A 23664-nucleotide genomic window follows, 5' to 3' on the forward strand; every position below is an offset into this window, starting at 1 on the left:
CTATTATTAAACTACATATTATATATCATGAATTAGATTTTAGAAAGAATAGGGAATCAGGGTAAAATTCATTTTGTGCTGTTGGGTTTCCTGCTCAAAATCTTAGGTAAGTTGATCCAGGATTAATATTAGTGGCATTCTAGGTAGATGTTAAAGAGAAATTTGAAATGACAAGCAGTTGATAAAAGCACATTTTAGAGACAGGAAGCACCATAATTTATGTGTGCTGTAAAAAGCAAATTCTGCTAATCCTTTTCAGGTTCTTGTTAGGTCACTATCTAATGGCCAGCAAGTAGCCAACTGGTATACAACAGTAGGCAAGACATCATGCTAAACTTTAAATCCAAGGACACAACTCCAGTGATGTAGTTCAAACATGTATCAATAGGCAACTGAGGTAAACAGGTAGCCATTTAACTAATATTAATTATTTCAGTGATGAGAAGTATTAAAATGCACACATATATGCACACATACCATGTACATCTAAAATTTAGTGGAAAATATCCTGCTAAATTACCAAAAATAAAAATGTTTTAAAAGGCATTAGTATAGGTCTATGAAAAAAAAAGATTAGATAAAAATTGAACAATATCAGGTGCTTGAAAGATATTGTATATATGAGTATTATTAATGATTAAAATTTTTAGTATTGAAATTTCAAAAATAATAATAGCAACACAGGTTTGAAAAGCATATTTATAAAGAGATTCCAAATCCATCACCTTATTTGAATGTCCTATAAATATAAATTTTACACTCTTTCTCGCTCACCCAAAGCACGGATGTTTGAACAATTACAAGATTTGACCACACAGAACACACGTACCTGAGAGTAGACACCTGCTACCTCTCAGAATGGCTCTTACTGCAAACATGTTGATAGTCACTGAAAGACTAGTTTAAAGAAAGCATAATTGCCCAGGCACTTTATTCATTTCTTCAAACCTCTAGGGACTTATCTTGCATGACTCTTAGCAATTTTTCCCCTTGTTTCTCCTTAATATCAAAATATGGCAGCTCTTTTATATTTATTATCCACTTTCACATGTTGTTTTTCTTCATGTGCTGTCTTCTCAAGTAAGTGTTGTGCTTAATTATGGCTGTCAACTTGACTGGATTGAGAGACACCTAGGAAACTGCTAAAGCCCACTTCTGGGTGCATCTGTGAGGGTGTCTGCAGAGATGATTGGCATGTATCCAGTGAACCGAGGGGGCAGGACCTGCTCTGAATGTGGGTGGCACCATCCAGCAGGCTGGGCCCAGATGGAGTTAAAAGGGGAAGAAGGAGGATGCTCACAAGCATGCTTGATTGGTTCTTTGACTCTTCTTGTGTCTTTGCTGCTACCATGGTGTCACAATCATCAGCCTCCACATTTTTCATCCTTTGAACATGGACCGACACTAGCACCTCCCCAGAGAGCTTCCAGGCTTTCAGCTCCAGGCACAGCTGCATCATTGGTTTCTCTCATCCTGGGGCTTCAGCTTCATGGACTGAGCAGCTACTGGTTTCCCTGGATCTTGCCTGAAGATGGCCACTGTGGGACTATCCCACCTCTGATCCTTAAGTCCATCTAATGAAAATGTAATGAAATTCACTGTGATAATATTACATCTCTCTATATATATACACACAAGTACATATATATGGAATTACATGTAAATTCCCTATATATTTGAATATATATGTGTATAAATGTATATACACATATATATTCACTATATTGGTTCTGTTACTCTGAGAACTCTAATACAATGTTACAAGCTTATTGTAGGCATAGATGAAATCTATTCCTGCATTAATATCCTGCTATAGTTATTATATCATAGCAGATTTTAAAGCTTATAAAAGAAAAACACATTAGCAGATGTACCAGTTAATTTAACCCCTCCCCTTCTTCTGAAGTTTCTCTGAAAAATATGATAGCAGAATAACACCACATTCTAGGTGATGAATGTTTTCCTATTTGACAATGGATCAATTCTGTTAAGTGTGTTAATGGTAACAAGATATATTTGTAGGGATGATATTTCCTAAATTATGGCAATGCTATTTTTTTTTTAAAATGAGGATGAAACTAAAAATCTACAGGGTATAAGTAAATGTATAATTCTATTTCAGGAAGCATAGCTTAAAGGATGAATGAAAATTGTTTGAGTGATCTCCCTGCTGTGTTTCAATAGAATTATGGCTCCAGCAGCCAGTCCCACACCAAATATTTTAGTCCTGAAAATCTATTGAAGATCAATGGATCCATGTGAGGAACATATTTTTCCTGCAGCACTCCTCTAGGAACTACTTCTATGGCTTATTTGTGATGATTAAATGTTTGTATGGAATTTCTAAGATGTTTGTTGGTTTTATTTATCTTCCCTCTGCCTAATGCATTTATTGTGGGAATTATTTCTGATGGAGTTTTACAGTTAGCTATTAATTCTTACGTGTTATTTTGTGATGTACTTTCTTTTTAGTTTTCTTTTTTCAACTATCTTTTCTATTGGTTGCTTTAGATAATTGAGATAAAAATCATCCTTTTAAGTACTCTGGGGTGAATCAAGATGCAATGAAAATGCTCAGAATTAATGCAATATCCTAATTGCACCTTCTGATATATTTAGATCAGCCCCCTATTGGCACATGTGGCTAAGACATTTGTCATATTATTGACCCATTATTACATTATGTAATAATAATATTTACAATAAGGCAGTAAGACACTTTTCCAGATAAGTAAGGCCAAATTTCTTGAGAAAAGGGGTTGGTAAAAGGAAAAGATATTATCCCCTAGTTTCTCTAGGTCTTCGTAGCCTGTGCATCCAATGTAATAATTTTCTTGTAGAAAACTATGCGTTATTGGATTTGATACTGACTTCCTCTGCACATTACAGCCCATGGTGCTTAGAAGTCCCTGGGGGGGGGGGTAGGGAATCTCAAATGTGTATAGACACCAGTTCTGAAGGGTACCAGAGTAGTCCACAGGGCAGAAGGGATGGCTGCCAACTCTCTTCTCCTTTGAATCCATCTGCTATTTCTGGGCACATCCCATATTTATAAGTCCAATTTTTCTCTTTAGTTCCATGACTTCTGCTAGAAAGCTTTCTCTTGGGTGTCCCTGCCTCTAGAACCCCTAGGGGACCTAGTAGCACTGTGGTCTGAGGTAAAATGAGGGAGAGCTCTTTTACTTTCTGGGTAATATATTGTAGAGATGGTGGAGCAGTAGTATTTATGTCCTGATGACATACTACCTATCATGTCCCTTTCTATTTCCCTTAGCCAAACATGTTGGATTCTAGGACCTGGGATCAGTCCATATGGCAGATGTCATGAAGAAGAAAGTCTTGGTCCTGCATGAGCCTTCTCTGTTCCTCTATTTATGGTGCATTCTCTTTCTTGAAACTTCTGTATCCTTCCAACAGAAATGACATTTTTGGTTACATATTGGTCTCAAATGCCCCAGTCACAGCTACTCATATTCTAACAGTGGTATAAGAGGTTATACCACTATTCTCCTGTGATACATTGATGTGCAGATTCATTAATCAAGAAGGAGCTAGTAAAATTTCCCTTTAAAAAGACTTTTTGCTGGGCATAGTGGTGGACCTATATTCCAGCAACTCAGCAGGCTAAATAGGAAGCTCACAAATTCAAGACCAGCTACAGCAACATAGAACTTGTCACAAAAATAAAAAAGAACTAAGTATGTAACTCAGTGGTAGGGCATCCCTGCCCAGTACCACAAGAAGAAGAAGAAGAAGGAAAAAAAAAAAAAAAAAATATATATATATATATATATATATATATATATATATATATATATATATAAGTTCTTAAACTTTTCTCACTTATTAAAATCTGTTCTGTAATTCAGAAAAGTGAACCCAAACTTGAAAGTCACTTTTACTGTTGTGCAATGTTCAGGCATCAACCATGTATTTTGCTTCTTTAGGGTAGAGAGAAATAATATAAATGGCAGTAATGTTTTATAGAAGAAAATATTAAAAGCACATCTTCTATTCAAAACAAAAATAGATAAATAGGTTTCTTGAGACTTAGAAGAAAGGTAAATGGTCTATTGCTTGTATTTTCTATTTTCAGTAGCATATATTGCATAATGCAAGTCTTGGAACTCAAGGAGACCATAGTCTATAACTTAGCTCTTCCACGTACCATTGAGATCAGAAGGGAGTAAAGCAATTTCTCTCAGTACCTGTTTTTTACTCGCACACCAGATTTTTTAAAGCCAACCACCCAAGAAGGATGATTTTTAAGGTGACAGGACACAATGCCTATAAACTGGGGAGTGCAGGACCAAGTGACAATAGCCCAGTGATGTAACACTGTAAGCATGCATGTCCTCATTAGTAGCAATAATAGTCAGAGTTATTTCTGAATGGATAAACTGGAAAAACTGGCATTTTTAAACCAACAAAATATTCATATCTTAGATATTGGAGAAGTAGCAAACTACCCTGGTCTGTTTGGAATGTTATAGCACAACATGATAAATTGCATGGCTCATAAACAGCAGAAATTTATTTCTTGCTCTTCTGGAGGACAGGAAGTACAAGTCAAGGTGCTGGCAAATTCAGTGTCTGATAAGGGCAGCGCTCTGGTTCACAGAATGGACTTTCTCACCATGTTTTTACATGGCCAAAGGAGCCAGCTGGCTCTCAGGGGCCTCTTTAATAAGAATACTAAACAGTGCACCACAGCTGAAAATAAATGAAACATAGGACTATAGAAAACTAAAGAATTTTGCTTATATACAGACACAAATTTGTGATGCAGAAACAACAAAAAATTTTGAAATTCTTACAAGTGCAAGAGCACATATAATTCTTTTAAAAACACATATAATTCAATAAAAATGAATAAGTGCATGAATAAATATCTCATATAAATAAAGCATGCATGATTCCTAAACATATGAATAAAAGTCAAGGAAACATAAATCTGAACTATAATGAGGTACCATATTTTATCCACTCGACAAACAAGCAATTAAAGTCTGACTATCAAGTACAGGGAGGTCTGAACAAACACCTGGTTTCTTTTACATCATTGTTAGAAGCATACCTAGATATAACAAATGAGAAAATTATTTGGTTTTATTCTTAAAATGAAACATTCAAATATATTATAAGTACATGCTGAGTTGTGTAACCAAATGCAACTCTTGTACTTGTACAATTCAGTACCTAGAAATGAAAAATTATGGAAACACTGTTCATAATATCAATAAGAGGCAGAAAAGAAATGCCCTTATTTAACGGTGAATTTATGAACATGTTTAGAAATACAAATTGAAATTATAGCATCATAACTCTACTCATAGAAAATGATTGACTTGGGATTCAGGTATATAATTACTTCTGAAAGAGAATATATATGGGTTAAGGATGCAAACAGATAAACATGAGATTATCTTTAAGGTTCTATTTCTTATTTGCATTAGTGAGTCTGTGGATAATTACTACATCTTTAATGGGTGACTAAATAGCAAGTAAAATGAAAAATAAAAAGTGTATTTATGGGCCAATGATAAATAAGTGCTAGGACTACAGAATTCTGATTAGTCAAAATTTTATGCACATGAAATAATTTTTAAGTAAAACATAAACTAATAACCTAATAATTGACACCATTGTAAAATTTAATGTAATCATACATGGAAAGCATTGACGTACAAAGTTGCTCAATTTTTTTGAGTGTGTATTTTGTTACCATTTTTGGAAACATGTTAATTATGTTCATTTATCAACATAAATAATCTGCTTCTGTGTTTGTGTTATACTCTTCTATTGTCCATCATCTTGAAAAAAAAAGTCCACCCTGTACATTACTCAGCCTACAATTACACATAGAAGAGGAGGAAATGAACACCCTAAAACAAATAAAGCTGTGCAATAACACACCTCCATCACCACTTCCTTCTGGTTTGACAAAATTGCTGGGTGTGACTTATAACTTAGTGTTTATGGTTGAGAAAGGGCATTTAATTTCTGTTTGTGTATACTAATGATGGTGTTAGGTAATTAAGAGTTACAGTGATTGAGGAGCAAAATGTATAATTTTCTGATAACAAATGGCGTATGCATAAATTATTTTGAAAATTTTGATTTTGACAAACCTCTAATTTTGACATAAGATAAATTTTAAAAAGGGGAAAATTGAGTTGATACACGGCACATAATTAATTCAGGGAAATACACTTGGAATTAGGATCTTCCTAACCACCTGTACTTTGTGCATTTCAGATTGTATAACTGAGTGAAAAGAAGATGCCTGTGGTAATGTACTGGAATATTCAGAAATACATAGTCTGAAGCAATTATGTTTCATATCCTTTGGATACATCCCATTTGGCGGGTATTTGACATAGTTCTAGTTACTTTTAAACATTTATATAGGTAAAATGTATAACCAGAGTTTATATGCACCCTATAATAGCAGGAGTATGCATACATAAAAAAAAATACATGAATGAAGCTGTTCCATTTGCATAGAATCCCTTCCAAATTATAGTGCCTTGAAAAGAACACACTCGGAATAAATGATACTTGATTTGTTAATGGTTTCTACACTGGGTACATTCTGGTATTGCTTTGAGGTAAAGCCAAATTAATCAAGAAATGAACTTTAAATTCTCGAAAGTTCCAATTGTCATTTCTTTAGCTTTTAGCACTAATAATTTATATGCATATTATATTGGGAAATGATGTCAGAGAGACTATTACTATAAAATATTTTTACTTTACAAATTAACTTACATAGTGAGTGATGGGAAGACTACTATTTTAATTTTTCTTTATAATTACTTCTTAAAATTTAAATTACCCTTAAATTGCTATTGAACAGCTGACGAATGAGAGTAACTTCTCATAATGGGCTATGGATCTCCTTGAGGAAAGAATTTGAGTCTTCTAAAATAATGCTGGGAAAGTTAGCAATTATGCAACAATTCCTGAAAAAAAATGCCATACTATATTAAGTATACATGTACTTTTGTGTTCTAGGGATAGATGACAAAAAATATATATTTAGGCAATAAACTTTTAGTGTATTTGTGTGATTTATTTTTGGTAAAACATAGCTTTGAGTGTGAACTCATTTAAAAATATCAAATGGTATTTTAAAACATGATTTATAACCTCAAGAATTTGTTGTCAAAATTTTACTTCATATGTATTTTCTAGAAATACTTTTTTCTAGAAATAAATTTAAATAATGCTCAGAAAAAGCACGCTCTTAAAAGAGTATTTCTAACCTCTACAATGTTTACACGTACTCTTATCATTAACCACAGAAAAATAATTGGGTCCTCAAAGGAAAATAAAACAATAGTGTGGTCAGGTGGCTACACTACTGCTGGGGTACAATGGAGCCACTGGACATGTCTCAGGTCTCTACAACCACCTGACTGCCCTCATGGCAGAAGAATCAAATTTTCAGTGTCAGCAACTGAAATTTTTCTCAAGGCAACTTGGCCTTGATACCTTTGGTAATTTCTTTTCATTACCAGTGCATTAGTTTATAGTAAGTACATTTAATATTAATCCTTAAGAATAAATTCTCATAAGGAAAGCTTAAGAAGACAACAGATCTTTAGAAAATGGAAGTTAGTTGGACAACTTTTACCTATTCTTGAGGGCTGATCCTAGAAACTTGTTGTTCAAAAAGGAAGGTCTATTGTGAATTGTGCTGCATGGATATGCATGTATTGCTGTAGTTGGATGACTTTCTTTAGGATAAATACTGAGGAGAAGTACAGCTGAGCCATATGGTGTTCTTATGCCTAGTCTTTGAGTAATTTCCATACTGATTTCCACAGTGGTTGTACTAATTTCCAACCTCAACAACAGTGTAAACTTATTTCTTTTTCTCCATGTCCTTTCCAGCATTTATTGTTTGCATTCTTGATAGCTGCCATTTTGACTGAAGTGAGATAAAATTTCAGCATGTTTTTTAAATTTATTTTTTAGTTCTAATCAGTTATACATGACAGTAGAAAGGTCTTTGATTCATTGTATACAAATGGAACAGACATTTTCACTTCTCTAGTTGTGCATGAATTAGAGTCACATCATTCATGCAATCATACATGTGCCTAGGGTAATGATGTTCATCTCATTCCACTGTCTTTCCTACCCTTTTGCCCCCTCACCCCTCCCCTTTACCCTATCCAAAGTTCCTCCACTTATCCCATGCCAACCCCATAGGGATTGTCATCCACTTATCAGAGAAAACATTCAGCCTTTGGTTTTTTGGAATTGGCTTACTTCATTTAGCATGATATTCTCTAACTCCATCCATTTACCTGCAAATTCCATAATTTTATTCCCTTTTAATGCTGAATAATATTTCATTGTGTATATGTACCACAGTTTATTTATCCATTCATCTATTGAAGGGCATGTAGGTTGCTTCTATAGTTTAGCAATTATGAATTGTGCTGCTATAAACATCTAAGTGGCTGAGTTAGTGTAGTATGTTGTTTTTAAGTCTTTGGGGTATAGACTGAGGAGAGCGATAGCTGGGTCAAATGGTAGATTCATTCCAAGTGTTCTCTGAAATCTCCATACCCGTGCAGCACAATTCATAACAGCCAAACTATGGAACCAACTTAGGTGTCCATCAGTGGATGAATGGATAAAGAAAATGTGGTTTATATACACATGGATTTTTACTCGGCCATAAAGAAAAATGAAATCATGTCATGTATAGGAAACTTGATGGAAGTTAAGAACATAATATTAAGTGAAACAAGCCAAACTCAGAAGGTCAAGGAACATATGTTTTCTCTCATATGTAAAAGCTAGTGAAAAAAAAGGAAAAGAAAGGTTTGTCGATCTCATAAAAATCAAAGGGAGATCAGTAGAGGTAAGACCAGGGGAAGGAGATGGGGAGGAAAAGGGGAAAAACTGTAGAATTATATTGGCCAAATTATATTATTATATTGGATACATACATGGACATATAACAATGAATCCCACTATTCTGTACAACTATAATGCACCAATAAATATATAGTAGGGGGAAAAAAAGGAATGTCTAGAGACTAAGATCTTTGGTTTTGTTTTTCATTTCAAGGGCCCTGTGGCAGAGTCAGCAAGTTGTCAAATATGCAATAATTTAACAATGGGCAGCTGTTGCTAGGAGCCTGGCCAAGAGGTTGTATTTCATAATCATCTCACATCTGGGCACTTCTCATAGGACGTATGCGCTCTTGGATTGAAGAATGTCTTGTCTTGTCCAGCCTCTCATCCCACACCTGCCAACTGTCTGTACAGGGTTCTCAATTCCCCAAGGAAGGGGATCACATCCTGAGCACAGCTGTCCTGCCTGTCACTGAAAGAAGCAAGGCTGCCCGCCCACAAGGCCTCAGCTCTGCATCTCTATGTGCAGGAAACCAGCTTTACAGCCTCACACTGCTGGAATGAGAAAAGGCATAAAGCTGCTAGCTTTAAACTTTCCAAAAATGCCTTATTTGGGGTTCAATGCTCTATTTGTGCATATAAGGTAGTGAGTAGCAAGTGAATGAAATCTCCAGTTGCCACATGGACAGAGAGCGATCCTCTGTTCCACCAACGCTGCCTATTTCCTCGGATTTCCTCACAGATGTATCTACGTGCTGACCACGCTGACTCTCCTCCTGACATCCCTGAAACTTTTTGGGGAAGCAATAGATTCTTGAAGCTTTGCGCCTATTTTTGAAAGAAGTTCATCACAGTACATTTTTACTTATATTTGTATTATTTCAGGTTTTGAGAGAGTTTTGTAGTTGATGGCTCATTCAAAATTCCATATTTAGTAAGAAACCATCTGCTAAAATGTTATCAAACAAAATCAACAACAAAATAAAAATTTACTCCAGAAAACTACCTTCTTCAAAAGGATTGACAAGGCATTGAAACAACTAAGTTTAGGGGGCTCAGAGGAACACGCAAAGGAAATTAATTCCTTAACAGCAAATAACTCCTCTATGCAAGAAAATCAGGTTCAATGAAACAAAAATCAGGAAAAGTAAAGATAAAATATACTATTACGCAGTAAATAGTATAAATCAGTAATTAAAATTAACACTTCTTAAGGTTAAAGTTGTAATTTTTTGTTGAATAATAAACTGAACAGAACATTGTATCATTCAATCATGTAATCATAATTTCAAAAGCATGGGAATGAAATGAAATGCATTAGAGGAAAAAATGAAAAGAGATCAAGCATTTTATGACAAATAGTCCAGAAATTACCAAGGGACAACATACGGAAAACTGGAGGATAACATAATTAGTGAAACAAATGGGCTAGACATTTAATTGAATAAATATGATGGCAAAAAATGAATCCAAATGTATCTGTAAATGACCAATTTAAGATACATATTTCCAAACAAAATAAAAAATTCCCAGTATATGTATGCTACTTATTAACAATATATACTATTCTATCATATGCTATGTAATCAACATAAAGAATAAAATATATATCCTTACATGTCATGAAAATACTATCCTAAAAGCTGCTAAGACACTACTACCATCAAGGAATTGAATTTTTCCATGCTTGTATCACAATTGACTGACTGATTTTTGTTTCTCTCTCAGATTCATTTGTAAAATCTCATCACCCAAAAATAGTGTTTGTGGGTGAGGCCTCAGGTAGGTAATTAGGTCATAAGTAAGGAGCTGTCATAAATGAAACGAATATCAAGGAGACATCAGAGAGATTTCTTTGTCCATATGAAGATGCTATGAGAAGTTCACCATCTGTAAACCAGAAAGAAATGCCTCACTGAACACTGAATCTACTGTCACTTTGATCTTGGACTTCACAACCTTTAGAACTCTGAAAAATGAATTTCTGGTTTTCTGAGCCATCAAGCACATGATATTTTGTTATAGCAGCCTGAATGGACTGAGATAGTTACAAGTATTCACATTCCTTGTTAAATAGTTTTATGAGTAGGTAAAGTCTTCTTCTATTCTCTTTATTTAAAAAAAAGAACGAATTACACAAATATACACAGTAAATTGACAAATTTAAAATTATTGTGGATATTTTAAATACTCTTACAAGAAACAAATCATGCAGAGTAATTTTCAGTGATTCAATGTACTATCCACATGTAAATAACAAATATCGAACCCTGAGCTCCCTGAATAAGGAATGTACATTCTTAAAAAAAATTAGAATTAATGCATATTATAATTTTTACTTAACATTCTTTGATTAAATGACAATATAAGCTCCCAGAATTGTCTCAACAAATGTAACATCTTATAATAATTTGAATTTACAATTAAAAATAAAGTTTAAAAATTTTAAATATTCTCAATAATTTTGTTTAAAGAAAAAAATAATCACTTGTTGAATAATGCAAATATTAGTATTAGAATTTTTCATAGAAAAAGAAACCCAGTGATTTGTTAAGATTTATTACAGAAACAGGTTCACACAATTCTGGAGACCAAGATGTTTTACTATCTGCAAATTGGAGAACCAAGAAGGTCAAAGTCTGTCCTTATTTTGCTTCTTATATTAAAGTCCTCAATATATCAGAAGGTGCCATCTCACCCTGGTGAGTGCACACCTTCCTTACTGGGTCCACTCATTATATGTTAATCTGTTAGTAAATACCCTTACACCCAGAAATAATATTTAGCATCTATCTGGGCATCTCTTAGACCAGTCAAGATGATGTATAACATTAACAAAAGTGTAAAATTTGGGGGTGGTGCAATTAAATCTCATATTAAGTAAATTTATACCTAAGTACAAATATATTTTTAAATAACAAGGGATATTGAAAATGAAAGCATTAGACATTCAAATTAAGATAGCCAGAAGAATATAGTAAATATGAAGAATGTAAAAGAATAATATTTGTTCAAAACAAAAACTAATAAAACATCTTTACAAATCTGACCAACAAACAAATATTTCTTTTTATGAAAAAAAATACTAATAAAATAGACTCAACCAAATCAAGGGTCATCAGAGAAAGGAGAAAACAACAGCTATATAAAGCAATATTATAACAAAAGAAACGGTGTAATTATTTAGCAGAAACTGTATAAATCAAAAGGTTACTGTGTGCAATGTTTTCATAATGCTTCTGAATGTTTATTTAAAGTTTCTAAACTTAACTCCAAATTTTAATAATGGTTCTTTCTTGGCAATGATATTATGCACTAATATTCTTTTTAGCACAATTTATGTTAAAATCATTTTTACCAAAGGTAAATTAAAACGAAGCAAAATCAAAAAGGAAAATTTATTTAAAAATGTATGAACGACGAAAACGGGTATCTTGAGAAAAGGTTCTATGTTCCAATAAATGTGGTTATTTTTATCTTTTGTCATTCCTTACTATGGTAAAGTGAAAGTATAGTTACTGATTTTATGAACTATCATGAATCATTTATATTCTCTTTCATTCAACTGTAATCATGTGCAAAAAAAAAAAAAAAAAAGGTGGCGGAATCTTTTGTTACTGCATTCCACAGTCTGATTGAATTACACTTATTAAAATTTAAAAAGTGACAAATAATATAGCTCTTTTCTTAACAGCTTATGCCGTAATCCCATCAGAGAGTTACTTAGATATAATTCATGAAACTACTAGAAAAAATTACATATATTCAATTTTAGTGACAGCACTCATGCTCAGTATTCTACATAGGATGGCTGCAACACATCCAGCACTTATTTACTTTCAGTAGACATTAATATTAAACAGTTAACTAATACTTTTTAAAAATTCAATATGCTTGTATTCATTCTAGAATTTTGAAATTGTGTTAAGAGGCTTCAAATAAGGAAAAATACATTTCTATATCTATAGAGGAGTTGCTTTGTTCCTGCCTGTGAGGAAAAAATGTAAAATGTTCAGCACCAAATGTCCGCCACTTCCAAAGGTAACATGTCACATAGTTTTGGGAACAAATCACAGTCCTGATTAGAAAGTTCCCAATTTCCATAAGTGTGATTGTAAGTCATTATCTCAGAGAGTTCAGGAAATGGTTCAGCAGGTGGTCCTAATGGACCATGTTCCCTTTCAGAGGATGTTTTCTGATTCCTGTTTGTGTTTCCCATTACAAAAGGTATATTTTGCTTCAACCTGACATCATTTTTAGTTGTCCTGTACCTGAAGAAAAATATGATGCATCTATATCTAACTCTCCTCATTCCTTTTCCTTTCCCAATCACTGGACTAGTAATCTAGATCCTGTGCTTCTGTTTTGAATGCTCCTTGATCTCAACTCGTGATACATATCCAATACCCATGATGCTTATCCAAACTTTACTTATAAATTCCACCCTGTAATGAGTTTAAAATCAGCCTTTATATTGGAGTCTAAGCTTCATAAAGTAACAAACTGTCAGTTTGGGCCATGTTACATTTTTATTACCTGGGTAAGTGCTTTGTGTTAATAGGTGACCATATTTAATTTAATTTTATTCCCCCTTTTAGGGGCCCCACACAAAATACTTTTCTCATGGATTATACAAAACAGCAACAATACTGGAAGATAGCCATCATTGGAATAATCTGTACTAGAAGATAACAATGGGCACAAGGTTTTAATAAATAAATTCAAGCTCAGAGATTAATTAACAAGATCCCACTGTCAGTGACAAAGCCAACATTTGAACCATGTTGGCTATCTCTCAAGCCTGGATTTGTCCCAGTAAAACTTCAGTTTATAGATGAATCCCAAAGTCTGGTCAATGCCTCTGTGTAATAGCAAGCTCAAGAAAGGAAAGATAGAATATTAGTGGGAATAGTAGTCTAGTTTGGACAAATCAAAGCAGGATTTAAATCCTAATCCCAGGTTCTTCCTGCTGTGACACTTTAAGTAAGTTAATTAACTTCTCTGAGCTTGAATTTCTGCATCTGGGCATGAGACATTGAATAGGGGCAATAACTACTTTCTAGAGCTTTGTGCAAAATTTAATGTTTCTTTGTTTATAAGATAATATTTACTTGCACTTACCAAATGCAGCATGCTCTATAGGTTTTATGCACAGTGTCTGATCAAATTATCTAGAAAATCCTGTAAGCTGTGAGGATTGGCTTACTTAATACCCCAAATGTAATGACAAGGAAATGGGCTTGGAGAGATGAAATGTCCTTCTCCAAGTCACAGGTAATTAGCAGGCACAGTATTTAACAAGAATAGAATGTTCAAAAAAAGCTGGCTACCATTATTGGTAAAGGAAAAGATGATTAGACAAGTGAATATAGTTGATAACCCTGGCCTCACACCAAGAACTAACAATTTTATTGCAAAGTATTTAGAAAAATAAATGGCACCTGGCCTGTCCCATGGAGGAACCTGTTACAGTGTGAGGAGCACAGGGTGCTCATAGACATTCCTTAGGTATCTGACTGTTGCACTCTTCAATAATTCTTTACTGCCCCCTCCCCACTTTTTTCTTACAATAGAAGTGCTCATTAGCAGCTGTGTTTTAGGTAAAGCCATTCAATAACTTTCTTGTGATTATAATGAAGGCAGTGATCCCCTGTTACTCTCCCACTTAACGTAAAGAGGATCCTCCAGATACTTCTGCACAGTTGTCTTAAAGATAAACCCTGCTCCACCTCTCCTCTGCTGTGTGAGGACTAGTTGAAAAATAGAGGAAATTACTGTGATGTTATATGGTGTTTTTCATCAGCACAAATCCTATTTTTCAAAAGACAGATCTTTTAATGGGCTATTATTTTAATCCTGTAGGCAACATCACAAGAAAACCTTGGCTAACTGTTTATAAAAGCAACAGTAAAAATGGATGGTTGAAAAATTCCTACAAAGTATTGTTTAAATTGCAAAACAATTTCCAGTTCCATTGTAGTTAGAAGTACTTAAAGAAACAGATGACAGAGAATGGAATCTGAGTTTCTGAATAGCAATTTTAAATTTCAACATCGGGACTGTGACAGCGACAGGCCCCAGAACTAATTCAAAATATCACCAAAGGGAGCCTTATCAGGAGACACAACACCTTTGGGTGTGTTGGTCACAGACTGCAGGAACATGAGGAGCACCAGGGTGTAGGAAGACAGCAAAGTGGCATGTTTCTCTTGCAATCAAGAACAAAGGCCCCAGAAGCAAAGAAAAGGACTTCAGTACCTGGAGGGATGGCTGACCACCATAGGCCTGCAAAGTTCCTTTACATCTCGGCTTAGAATGACTGTGAGGATCCAGTCATGTGCAAATAACAGGGAAAGACACTAGTGTCCTCTGACTTCAACCCTGTTCTTCTGTGGGTGCTCAGAATTTTGCAATCAGAATTTTGATTGAGCACAAGTAAATAATGGTAGTGATTGCTTTGTGATCATACTTTGGATCCTTCACTGTGTGTTGGATCAGCGATTAAAATAATGTAAATGAGAACGATATTGGTTTTCAAATGAGAAAGACAGTTATGAACCTCAATGTTGTAACAGGCTCATTGACAGGTAGCAACCTCAGAAGCTCCAAAAAAGCAACAGCGGGGTACCTGAGAGGTGTGACGATCTTACATGGTCTCTAGGAAAAACAATGGGACAAAACACATGATCATTTCTAGGAAAAAAGGGGAAGTTTTCAACTATATATTTTAGGTAATTATTAAAAAAAAACATGAAATAAAAATGGAAACAAAGTTTTAGAAGTTTCTAAGTAGATCAAAAGTTTTTAACTAGGTTATTAATAATTCTTAGTAGCATTTCTGTTTATTCCTTAAAGAGTATACTTTCAGTTGGTGCAGGACCCTTCAACCAAGCACAATTGTTATACATTAAGAGCATGCTTCACTCTCGACTATGAGTCATATGAATATAGTTCACTCCTTCTCCTTCTCTCTCTGCTTTTCCTCCTTTATTTTTAAAAAATATTCTTGGAGGAAAGATACTATGTCTCCCACATTGTATGTCTTCATATCCCCAATTGCTTGACAGCTAAGTAAATGAGGGCTGACTAGAAGGAAAGTACATATTATTGAATAAATAAAAATATCTTTGAATCCATCTGTTAAAACTTACAAGTTAGCAGTGTGTGATTCGACTTTACAGTCTTTTATGTTTAAACCTGTAATTCCAAGGACACTTATTGGGTGGGAGACTTAACTATAATCAGCTCAGTGCCTAGTGCCAGGGCACTAACTAAGGTAAATGGCCAAGAGCACCAAAGCTCTATTATCCCTGGTTTCAATGTTTCCTCCATCTTAACCTTTGAAGAAAGTTGCTAACAAGAGACAGCACTCAATGTATTCGTTATACATCTTCCTGTTTCCCAGACCTATGTTTTTATGGAAATGTTAATGAGCAGAGAAATGATCAAAAGGTGGCAATCGCAAGCATAGAGAAGAATGGACAGACGGTTGTCTTGCGATCTGAAACACTCTTCTTTCAGGTGGACTGTGATGGCTCATGCAATGTGATCTTTCCTCTCTGCCTGGAGTGGTTAAAACTTAAATGTAGAAATTTCTCCTTGGTGATTGGAAGCCCCATAAACTCTGACTAAAACTCTGTTATATAATTAATTCTGATGATTCTGCAATCTGTATATGGGGTAAAAATGGGAGTTCATAACCCACTTGAATCAAAGTGTGAAATATGATATGTCAATAACTATGTAATGTTTTGAACAACCAACAATAAAAATTAAAAAGAATAAAAATAAAAATAAAAATAAAAAATAATAATTCTGATTTTTTTCCTTGCAGGAAAATAGGAAAGCAGAGCCCTTATTCCTACCCAAATCTCTAATGGTATAATGGTATCAGAAGAAAAAATCAGACTGCAACAAAAAGGAAAAAATAAATAAACTAAGAAAGCCTGCAAACACAACATCTTAGAACAGGAAGACACTTAAAAGATCAAGGCTCTACCTTGCTTTATGCAATTTTTTATGCATTAAAAGCATATATATATATTTTTTCTTTTTTGAAGTAAATAATTGCCACTCAGTGAGCAGACATCGGTGAAACTTCTCTGTTTGAAGCAGCACTCATGTCCTCCTCTGAGTTCCTTCTTCAGTAATGACCTCCAATGCTCCTCTATGGGACACTGACTTATCACAGAATGAAGTTTAATGATCAGGATGCTTATTTGGTGTAGATGGAGAAGCCAAAGCAGAGAGAAATTAAATAATTCACCCAAGCTGCGGGATGTAGAAATACGGTCCATCCAGACCTGAAGTCTGGGGTGAGCTATGGTTACTGCCTGTTTTTCCTACTGGTCCACAAGGCCCCTTGGAAGGACATGCCTGGTTAGAGCTTCTTCTTTCCATGGATGATCTCGCCTTTATTCCTCCACCCTATCTATATTCCATCATTGTGTAATCGATGACTTATTCACTTTTCCTTATCTCTTTTTCAAAAGGTCTGTGAGGAGGAGGATTCTGGCTTTCTCATCATTATATCCTGCCCGTGGACACAGCCTCTCTCCCCATGTGCTCCATCACGTAAGTGGTCCTCCCCCCATCTGCCCTGCTGTGACCTATGTGCAAGATAATGCACATAGATCAAACTTTGTAACATTTGACTTCAGACCTTTTTTACTGGAGAAGAGTTCTTTAAGCATTCTAAACTAGATATAAATTTTGTGTTATGAACTTAAGGCCATTATAATTTTCTCACAGCTATTATAATTTCCTTTTCAGCCAAAGATTAAAAATAGCTTGGATTTGAAGCTATTAAATGTTTTAAACAAAATTTAATTATATTGCATCGTAGGTTTGTGGGAAAGAAAGAAAAATATTAAAAATAGGGTTTGATAGTCCAAAAATCTCTGTTAATAATAAAGTTCATTTCTAGTCCTACAAAAATATCACATACAAAAGAGTCTTCAGTTTTTACCAATATCACATACAAAAAAGTCTTCAGTTTTTACCAAATAAATCACATGTTAACTGGCATTATTATGTTGAGGGTTGTCCTAGGATCCCACCAGAAACTGCTCAATTGCAGATTTTGTCAGCCCTTGGCTAAAAATACAATACCTCTGCATGGATTCTCACCTTGACAATGTGTCCTAGATACTCTTACATGATTTGAAGCCAGGCTACCTCTCTATCCCTGTCTTCTACCCGTGACCTGATTCTACACTGGGATCAGACCTCACTTAATTTAGGTTCTGTATCACTCTGTGTTCTCCTGCTCCTGTTAGAGCTTCCACCCCCCTGACTACACCTATTCATTTCCCACATTTCTTTTTATTCCCCTAGAGATGTCTCATCCTCTCCTTGCTCTAAGAATCTACTTTCATGACTGATCTGTGTAAGCCCATTATTCCACCTGTTCCCACCTTTTAGTGATACTCACATTGCTTACAACGTGAATATTTGGCTACTTGACCGCTAACCACCATAGGTTACGGTGGCTGGTATTTTATTTATCTTGCACAATAACAGTGTCAGCATTTTTTTTTTTTGTTGGCTTGTTTGTTTGTTTTGTTTTTGTTTTTGTTTTTTAACTGAATTATCACAAGCTTGGTTACCTAAGAGATATAAATGTGTTCTTTGACAGTGACGCAAGCCAGGCGTCTGACAGGGATCTCTCAGGCTGAAGTCAATGTGTCTACAAGTGCAATGCTATCCTTCCTAGAGGTGGTGGCTGGATCTTGTCCTTTCTCAGGACCTGGGACAACCACACCCTTAGCACAGGTCCTTTTCACCAATACTCAAAGCTGTCAATGCTGAGGGACAGTCCTTCTGTTGCCACACCTCTCCCTAATCTCCTCTGGAGAAGGATGTCCACTTTCAAGAACTCACATAATTAGATTTGGCCCACTTAAATAATCCCGAAAAATATTCCCATCCCAAGGACTACACTTTTCTTCACATTAAGAAAGTTCTATCAACCCCATGTGGTATAAGACTTGTGGTTCCTGGGAGTCAGGGTGGGGTCATTATAGTTCTGCCTACAGCATGAATGTAGCCCACAGTGATAAGGAGCTTTGCAAATGTCTGAGTTTTCTCCTTCATACTAATTTAATGAAAAATGTTAATAAATTAATATTTGACAGTATACCACACAAATATTATGCCAATATTTGGATTTGTTTTTAATATTTTGGTGCAAGCAGGACAATGTACGAAGTTTTCTCCATAATTCACACAAAAAGAAGAATTAAGCCATGACCCAACTCACAATGGAATGTTATTACTACAAGTATTGTGAAGGAGTTGATGGAATTCAGAGATCCTCAATGTACTCATTCATGCCAGATTGTTAGCAATATGCAAAATATACAGTAACTAATCTTTATTTATGATTTTAAGGATGGCCTATCAAAATAATAAAGTAATGTTTAAAGTCAAGCTACATTTTTTTTTCTTCTTTTATAGTACCAGGGTTTGAACTCAGGGGCACTCAAACAATGAGCCACATACCTGGCACTATTTTATTTAGACACAGGGTCTCACTGAGTTGCTTAGCGCCTGGCAAAAACTACAATGAAAATTCTCCAAGTGACGACTAAAATCATGGCTTATCATGCTTGATTCCAAAAGAATTAAACTGATATAAAACAAACTGTCTTATCTTATTGCTCTTACAATCAATATCAAAACTTTATTTTATAAAATATCATTATATATCAATAATATTGAGTCAGAACTTTATTGGTTATCCTTTCATATTAATTCAATTTGTGAATGGATTTAGTCTTTATGTAGTCATATTCTAACAGTAAGTTTATTATTGGTTTTGGTTTTAAAGATGTTTATACAACATCGAATTTTTGTCTTTAAAATTTCTGAAGAATAAAAAGTATTCTTTGACATTTTTTTGAATCTTTCATTTGGATATACTCTTATGCATTCATTCTAACTACATGTTTAAGTCTGAAGTATTGCCTCTAAAATGTTAAATACTTCTTGGCTTTGGGAAGGATAATTTGGAAGGCTACTACAAAGTCCACCCCACCCTGGGTCCTGAGAGTAGACTGAGGGTGGATTTCAGTGGGCCACCTGGCTGTGCTGGATGCTCTTGGGGACAGGCTGTGGGCCTAGCCAGGGCTCCAGCAGGATGACAGCTTGCCATAACTCCAGGCATCAGGGCTGCAGGATGTGGATGGTGCTGTTTCTGAGAGCTCCATGAGCCTCACACCAGCACCTGAGCAAGTGTGTGAGCCAGGGTGCAGGCCTGGTCCAGGGATGTAGGACAAGGCATGGAAATGCCATCTGTATGACTAGTAGTGGAGGGAGTGGCTGAAAGAGATGCCAGTGAAGTTGGAGGTAAGGAGAGTAGAGACAATGGGATTGGTGTGAAGGGCTGGGTCGGTGTGAACCTTCACTTTGAAACGACCCTTCAGCAGGGACAGGATAATTTTCCCCCATCCTGTGCCATCTGTAGAGCACAGATAGCAAGAACAGGGTAAGGCGGGGGGGGGGGCAACAGGGCCTGGTGGAAGGTACAGTACAGGAAGGGAGCCTCTGGGAGGAAGTCCAGATCACTGTCCTGCAGAAAAAAAAATGGTGGCCATTGTCAAAGGAGAAGGATATAGCCCTTGGGGCTCTCCAGCAGGATGTTCCCAAACCACCTGAAGGACAGTACAGATGCCCAGGTTGGGGAGAGCAGCACAGAAGCCAAAGGAGAAGGAATAGTAACCAAGGGTTGAAGAGTAGAATACTCCTTTTCATGAGAAATGTCAGGCCAAAAGTGTAGCAGGCCAGCCCCTGTGCTGGGCCAAGAAGAAGGTGATAATGAGCAGGGTGTTACCATGGCCACTGGGTCATTTAAAAGACACAGCATGGAGATATAGTGGACATGGTAACAGGTGCACCAAATGAAGATAAAGACAAAGGGAGGTACTTTGCAGGTCTGGTGATAGATAGGAAGCAAGTAGCAAGGTGGCCAGCTAAGACACAGCAAAGATTTCTGTACCATGAGGATGTCAAGGTCTTGGCCAGTGGCCCAGTATATCCCCATAAGATATTCATGAAGCCAGCTTTGTAGACATCAGATCCCTTGTCACCCTGCAGTTGTGTGTAGCCATATCATTGATGACATCTCCACTTGGGCCTCATGGACCTTCCAGTCAAGCTCTGTATGCAGCCCTGCCAGTCACCCAGAAGGTGATACCCATCTCTGCCAGGCAGGGACAGGAGGCCACCAGCAGCACATGCTATTGACTCTAGCAGCAAGAGATGCTGCTCTTGCCAAGCATGCTGTGGCATCTGCCCATAGACTCCTTGCTGCTGGGAAGCAAGATGGCACCCCAGAAGTAACCTTGATGGAGATAAAAGCTATTTTTGCATGCATTATGTATGAAAAGTATTGCATTCATTTTGTTTTAATTTCAGGATTATTCCACCTGTGTGTTCTCCTTTATCTAACTGAAACTCATTATATTTACCTCCCCCTGAAAAAATATTATAGTGTACAGTGCCTAATATCATATTTATCTCTTCTAAAAAAGATGAATGAAAATTTCAGTTGAATGTATTTCCTGGGCAAAAATTATCTGTTTTATATATTTATCTTAAAAGAAAATCCAAACTAACAATTTTAGGGAAATCTTTACTATACTATCAGCACACTTATTTCACTCCTGCAAAGAGTAGCTATCATTTATGGAATCATATCATAAACTAACATGAAAATAATTCTTTTACAAACATATTAATCAGCAGGACATCTCTTGGTGCTGTGCATTCCAGTACAGGTTTAAAAGTGAAGACACCTGTAATCCCAGCATCTAGGGAGACTGAAACAAGAGGATCATGAGTTCAAAGCCAGCCAGGAACACTGAGGCATTAGGCAACTCAGTGAGAACCTGTCTCTAACTAAAATACAGAATAGGGCTGGGAATGTGGCTCAGTGGCTAAGTGCCCCTGTGTTCAATCCCTGGTTAAAAAAAAAATGCTAACAGCAGGGTCAAAGTTGCTCCTTTTTTAGGTTAGTATCTACAGCCTGACTGGGTTTTTAGCATGTGCCATTCTGCTGTTGATTTAGAATCTCTTCAAAATGCTGAGTGACATATTTCTTGGCTTCTAACAGTCTACATTTTCCCTGATGTTCAATACACAAGCAAATTCAGTGCTTATCTTGTGATTAGCATAAAAGCTATCAGAGACAATTTCAAGCCTTAGGTTTTGCACTGTTATTAAACTGTCCAGCCCTCTTTTTGCTCTCAGTAACATAAACCTAAACATTTGTGCATTTGCACCCTTCCTTTCTCATGAAGCAGAGATATCAAATGTTCCAGTTGCTGGGCTTTTGCCAACTGAAAGAACCTCTTTTCCAAAATAATTTTTAAAAATTAGATCAAGTCTCTGTAGAGTACCTTCCTGAATGTCGAGTTTCTTACATTTCATACCAGCAATCCATCATGAAACATTCTTATTGCCTTGCAAAATTTTCTTTTCAAATCTCATTTGCTATTTCCTATCAGTTCTTGGAGCACTTTGAAAGAAACTTACCACCCAGGCATGTTTCCCAGAACCTGGTCTGAAGCTGAGTTTATCAGTTTGAAGTTGTAACCTACCTTTTAAATGCAGAATATTGTCATCTGTTGCATTAGTTTCCTCAGTAATTTGGGTTATTAGCCTGATTGACATTAATATCTTTTGGAGTCCTTATAGATTTCACGTTCTTGTGGTCCTTCAGTTGCTGCATGTTGAAACCAAGAGGGAAAAATATTTGGATTATAAATGTGTTTAATATTCTCATCTTTCAGATTCATGTCTATACAACCGAGGGGTTGAGAACTGTAATATCTAAAGCTCCCTCCATTTATAGCATTCAAAATTTCCATAATTCACTAGATCTCAATATTGTTATCTCTACCAAATCTGTAGACATGCAATATGTTTTTCAATTACTAATGCAGCAAGTTAGTGTTTTTTTCTTAATGGGTCATTTATCTAGTGGATATTGAATTCATTAGAACGTTTTACTTTCCATCTTTGTAGATGGAAACAATTGTCACAACATCTGATATAGACATTTCATCAATTAATTCATGTAGAAATTTACTGCTTATGTCCTCAAGGTCGGCAAAGAAAAGGCAAATCCTGTCTAGTGTTACTGAGGAACAAGAAGATGGATGCTTCAAGCTGACTTGGGGATAGAATAAGGGGCAAACTTTGACCTTACTGCCTCCTCACTGGTGAAAAGCCATCAAACATAAACTTACAGTTCCACAGGACAAGTTGTATCCCTACTTGTCCTGTTTTCCACCTGTCCACGAGGATTAAATGACCCTCTCCCCACTCACCTTACTCTGCAAACCTGCTTTGTCTGCTTCTCGCTGATGACTTTTACGGGAAACCTTTCTCAGTTTTGCATCTGACATCTATATGTTTGATCCTCAATTGTTATTTCCCTACTAATAAAAAATATTTAAATGTTTCCAATTAACAAAATAAAAGCCAAATAAAACAAACTGAAATTAATGAAAACTCTACATCTTTGGTAAACAGCTCACTGACTGCCATTCTTTTTATGCCCATTGTTATTTACACTAATTTCCCCACTTTCTAAGCCAACCTCCAATATGTCCCTATTCCTGTCAGGATGTATTCAAACTTAGGAATATGTTTTTAAACCAACCTATTATCCACCCTGCACAAGTACTGGGTGAAATGTTTTCTCTTTAAGCAATTAATGATATTAAGTTCCAAATAAGTGATTTTTAGTCTATTTATTCCTATAGTGTTTGATTTTATCTA

General features: G+C 35.7%; 1 long non-coding RNA gene across 1 annotated transcript; it reads right to left on the bottom strand.

Annotated features, from left to right (window-relative positions):
• Window positions 1-564: 564 nt before the first annotated feature.
• Window positions 565-23444, bottom strand: LOC131423565 (uncharacterized). The gene is made up of 3 exons (XR_009225290.1): window positions 23211-23444; window positions 22479-22603; window positions 565-1574 (listed from the first exon to the last, which is right to left on the bottom strand). It is a non-coding gene; the product is annotated as an uncharacterized LOC131423565 (long non-coding RNA).
• Between the last annotated feature and the right edge of the window lie 220 nt (window positions 23445-23664).

This window comes from Marmota monax, unplaced genomic scaffold, assembly GCF_021218885.2.
Source record: "Marmota monax isolate L192 unplaced genomic scaffold, Marmota_monax_Labrador192_F-V1.1 WCK01_AAM20220418_F8-fsc00201, whole genome shotgun sequence".
Lineage (NCBI taxonomy): Eukaryota > Metazoa > Chordata > Mammalia > Rodentia > Sciuridae > Marmota > Marmota monax.